The sequence below is a fragment of the Ornithodoros turicata genome, chromosome 6 (genome assembly GCF_037126465.1).
Source record: "Ornithodoros turicata isolate Travis chromosome 6, ASM3712646v1, whole genome shotgun sequence".
NCBI lineage: Eukaryota > Metazoa > Arthropoda > Arachnida > Ixodida > Argasidae > Ornithodoros > Ornithodoros turicata.
The window spans coordinates 51,628,549-51,634,234 of NC_088206.1; positions in this window are offsets into that span (position 1 = coordinate 51,628,549).

Sequence of the window (5,686 nt, forward strand, 5' to 3'; positions counted from 1 at the left end):
ATCCGGGCAATCCAAGAGTTAAGCCCGAAACACATGGGACGTTTTCACAGCGTCAAAACGTCGCGCGCACGCCATGGGCTTGCACACGCGGCAAAGAAACGCCCGCGAGGCGACCACCTCAAAACGCATGGGACGCGTACGGAGCGAGTGACGCGCGTCTCTGTTGCTATATTCGTGGACCACAAATGCGTGTTAGAACGTGCCGATGCTCTTCTTTGCTGTGGTTCCTGCGTTCATTCATTCCAGGTATCATTAAAAGGTACAAGTAAATTTAGTGTGGTGGATAATGTCCCAAAAATTTATGTGAGCTACTTATACGCAACCTGGTCTCCTGCACGACGGCTATCGTTCTGTCTACTTCTGCATAAAGTACAGTGGTAATAGTTTTGCATATTGACGACGGTGCGTAGAAAATGCCTTCGGGATCCTTGCGTCCCGATGGCGCATATTCAAGTGACCTCTGAACGTCAAGGTGGAGAACGTCGAGCTTCTGGTCCAGGCTTCGATCGTACTGCACAATTTTCGTAGAGCTCAGGAAGAGGCAGCTCCAGGAGGGGAGACATATTGTCCACCGGGTAAGGCAGCATCAATCACAGTAATAATAAGAAAGAAATGAGAAACCCACCACAAATAACACAGGTGAACAATTTATTTCCCCCTTTGCACAGATGTGTGCTGACGCAGTGCGGAAAATAGACCGCTGAAAAAGTAAAAAAAATGCAAGTTTTTGCAGGAACTTGTAGTTTGATGCTTCGAGAAGTTGCAAGGTGACAGTACATATAAACAACATGTGAGGACACAAATTACTTGTAGCGTACAAATCCTAAAGATACATGCAGAAGGAGGACCAAGATGGGGCACGAACGCGAGGGGAGGAAAATAAAGTGGCATTCTGAAAATGTTCTAGGACGGGAACGGCCAACAGCCGCTTTTGCTTGGGCTAGGCACACTACGTTTTTGGCGCGGTCGACAGGATCGAACATCATGTGGATCCAGTTCTAGTGGGGCGTACTCCCGATCCCGAGGCGAGGTTCGTCTTGGAAAAGTACCAGATCGACGGAGAAGGCCCCATTACGTTGCTACCGTCAGTGAGTGCAACGGGCACAATCCGGTTCATCATAGGAAAAGCCAAGATGAGCGAGGAGGAAATGTTGGAGAAGGGGATCATACGGATCAACTTGAAAATGACGGATTTTCAAGAACGGATCGCTGCCAAGATCGTGGAAGGTGCCGCCTCACAGACGACCGTTTCCCCATCATCAATATCGGTCGAGGGCATGATGTCCCGGCTGATTGAGCTACAGCGCCAGCAGGCAAGGCAACAACAAGAATTCCTGCGGATCGTTACGGGTGCGATGGCTCCGCAACCGCGGTTCGAACTAGTCCAACCCGACATTTTTGATGGTACGAGCTCCAGCCCCCAATCATGGATCTCCTTTTACGAGTACGCTTGCGGGGAGAACCGGTGGGCGACGGATGAGGACAAAATTACAAACCTCAGACCATAGCTGGGCAAACTCACTCATGAGGGCCCTCATGAGTGCCCTCACCCCCACCTCACGCCTTTGAGGTGAGGGTGAGTGAGGGCAAGCCCGCGATCAGGCCATGCGTGAGTGCACTCATGAGGTTCTTACCCTCATGAGGTCTCCTGTGAGTGCACTCATGAGGTCTTACCCTCACGAAGTCTCCTGTGAGTGCATTCATGAGGTTTTGCCCCTCATGAGACCTCCTGTGAGTGCACTCATGACGTCTGAGGGGCGCCAGGTCTGTGTGAGTGAAGTCACTGGTGAGGCCCTAGGAGTGTGAGGTCAGTATGAGTGCATTCAAAATTGAGGTCAAATGACGCTTACGAGACGTGGGTAAATTATGAAGGCACTAGTGATATGGTTCCAGCGACCCAGCTACCGGCAGGGTGCACTTGAAAGGGCTGGTGTTCCCGTTTTTAGCAATTTCGTCTCACGTAGCGCTGGGAACACAGCCAAGCGTCCTGAGCTGACGGATTACTTGATGATATGGTTCCAGTGACCCATCTACCGGCTGGGTGCACTTTAAAGCGCTGGTATGCACGTTTTTACCAATTTCGTCTATGTCGCGCTGGGAACACAGCAAAGCGTCCTGACCCGACTGATTACTTGGTGATATGGTTCCAGTGACCCAACTACCGGCAGGGTGCACTTTAAAGGGCTGGTGTGCCGGTTTTTAGCAATTTCGTCTACGTCGCGCTGGGAACACAACAAAGCCACCTGAGCTGAGTGATTACTTCGTGATATGGTTCCAGCGACCCAGCTACCGGCAGGGTGCACTTTAAAGGGCTGGTGTGCCCGTTTTTAGCAATTTCGTCTACGCAATTCAGGGAACACAGCCACGCGTCCTGAGCTGACTGATTACTTAGTGATATGGTTCCAGCGACCCAAATACAGCACTTTAAAGAGCTGGTGTGCACGTTTTTGGCAATTTCGTCTACGTCTCGCTGGGAACACAGCAAAGCGTCCTGATCTGACTGGTTACTTGATGATATGGTTTTCAGTGACCCTACTACCGGCACACCACTAATTGCTAAAAACGGCCACACCAGCCCTTTAAAGTGCACCCTGCCGGTAGTTGGTTCGCTGGAACCATATCACGAAATAATCAGTGAGCTCAGGAGGCTTTGCTGTGTTCCCAGCGCGACGTAGACGAAATTGCTAAAAACGGCCACACCAGCCCTTTAAAGTGCACCCTGCCGGTAGTTGGTTCGCTGGAACCATATCACGAAATAATCAGTGAGCTCAGGAGGCTTTGCTGTGTTCCCAGCGCGACGTAGACGAAATTGCTAAAAACGGGCACACCAGCCCTTTAGAGTGCACCTTGCCGCTAGTTGGGTCACTGGAACCATATCACCAAGTAATCAGTCAGCTCAGGACGCTTTGCTGTATTCCCAGCGAGACGTAGACGAAATTGCTAAAAAAAAAAACGGGAACACCAGCCCTTTAAAGTGCACCCTGCCGGTAGTTGGGTCGCTGGAACCATATCACGAAGTAATCAGTCATCTCAGAAGGCTTTGCTGTGTTCCCAGTGCGACGTAGACTAAATTGCTAAAAACGGGCACACCAGCTCTTTAAAGTTCACCTTGCCGGTAGTTGGGTCACTGGAACCATATCACCAAGTAATCAGTCAGCTCAGGACGCTTTGCTGTGTTCCCAGCGAGACGTAGACGAAATTGCTTTGTTTCTGTTTTTGGTCGGTATGGAAAGTTAGGCGGCCGAACTCCCACAGTTAGTCCAACCGTATCGAAATTGGGACGCCTGCGATAGCCCCCCGAATCTCCCGTGCGCGAAACACCCACCTTCACCTTCACGATAGACACGTGATGAGCGCAGCCACGCGCGTCACTATGTGACGCGAGTGGTAGGGACGCTCCTCATTGGATCTGGGATCACATGATCGAGGTGAGCAACACCGCGTAGGCCGGAGCATCTGCTACCGCTTCAGAGACGACAGGCGTTCTCCGGCTGCGTGATTTCAGAAACGGAGGATTTGAAGGCTGTCAACGACACGACCTCGATTTTTTGGGACCGCTGACATCACGGGAAGAACGAGTGGTGCAGCACGTAATTAAAGGTCAGCTACGCCAATTTCCCGATGTGTTAAAACGGTTGTGATATTCAGAACGAGCACATCCAACTGCCCCCGAAACGCACCTTCGTTTCGCAATTTTGTCTTCCTATTACGAAAATTAATTAATCAAAGAAACCAAAACAACCCATGGGCGCAGCCATTTTTAGGACGTAGATGGGACAAACCTGCTCCATCTACGTAGATAGAGAATTGTGCTTCTGATTGGATGAAAGCTGAGGCTTTCTCCGACTTCCCTGGCGTCTTCTCCCGTTTGCGAGGAAATCCAGTTATGGGAGCCGGCTACGATGAGCGTTTCGTCCGAGGTAATCCCGAGAACTATTGAACGATGGAAACAACAACTGGCAAACTCACCTCAAAAGCTTTTTCTGCGTGAAATTGTGATTATGTGCTCGAGAACTTCGCAGTTCAACCGTTCAGCTGTCATTCACGTCGATCCGTTTGCTGTTTTTGCTACATGTGCAGGGATGGGAGCAATTGAGCGACAACCTGAGCCTTGGTGGTCGTTTGAGCATATACCTGCAGAGGACTGGTCTTCAAAGAAAGAAGACCGTATTTCTGCCCATGCACATCGTGCGGTTGCCAGGCTTGTTACATGAGATACATATATTGTGCAGCATCATTGCGTGACCGCAATCAACGGCGTAGGAATGTATTGTGACCATTCAAACTGCATTCGTTCAACCATTCGTCGGTTACATGAAAGTGGTCATTAGAGTTGCCCCGCACAAAAGGTGTTGGATGTAATTTTGTAGTGTGTTGTTAGTGTGTGTAGAGCGCGTCGCGGCATGTAGATCGAGAGCCCTTACACGTATTTTTTGCATGTTTACTTGAGTGTGCGCATTGTTCTATACCACACAGGCCATATTTCATTCATAATAGTTTCGCAAATAAACACGTACGGGTCGGTCTCATACTGCTTTTGAGTTAGGCATAGTGTCTTCAGATCAGGGTATATGTATCCTGTTTGCTGGGCCCAACATATGTTATTAAGGGTAGTGCAACATTTCCCAATTCTTGAGCCATGCTAACATTGCCAGAATAAGGAACATTAAACTGTGCTGTGTATTTCATACTCAGTTGTCGCGCGACGTAAACCCCCAATCATTATATTGTGTACTCTACATGTTCAACCAGGCAGCACTTCCCATACCCTAATTTTTTTAACTTTTGCTTCAAATTGCACAACAGCCACTCAAGTAACTTTGCCACCAAATTAGTCGGTGACAAAAGGTGTGTGTACTTTATCACAAATTTAATAACCTTGGCGGAAATGCTTGATGCTGTCCTCTGCCTTGTACGGTGCACTTCGTACCAAAATACACAGAGTCCAAATGTTTTCCTTGTCCACAAATGCCCTGTCAAAGCTGAAAGACCCTTATCAAAATGGGTAAGCCCGGGCTTGCATGTCCAGAGAAAGAAATATGAAACTGCAGCGCTCAACATAAATAACTGTATGCTCAGCAACTAAGGCTGGTGATGCGGAAGACTTAATAATTCTAGGTTAAAGGGAATAAAGGAGCAAACACCACTGCGCCGTATTAATGTTGTTTCGAAAGTATAACACTACAAAATTTGTGAGGGTCAGTTGGTGTATTTAGTTATGTCGGTCACCTCCTGCACCAATTTTTAATAACGTTCAATTGCGTTGCTACCAAGCAGGACCTAAGCCTAACCTATGATCTAATAATAATAATAGTATCTATCTATGACCTATATGGACCTTCAACACTAGTTTGGTTTATGTTTCACACGTAGCTTCTAGTGAAATTCGAAGCTGCTCTGTAGAGCTGACAGGAGACTTGCAGAGTAGATAATTTTTTATATTTATATTTTCCAAAGAACATGTAAAAAAAGAATGTGCTGTACCAACTGTATACAAAGAAATACAAATATACTTTGTTTTAGCTATGTTCATGTTAGCAGATTACAGGTGACCGATGACACACAATGGGCGTCAAGGGTGAGAACACAAGAATACTACCACTGCAGGCACTGTCCTGAAATTCTAAGTCACCATTTGTCAAAAAGCAATGACCACGCAGAGCTTAATCATATTGAGCTCCTTCCA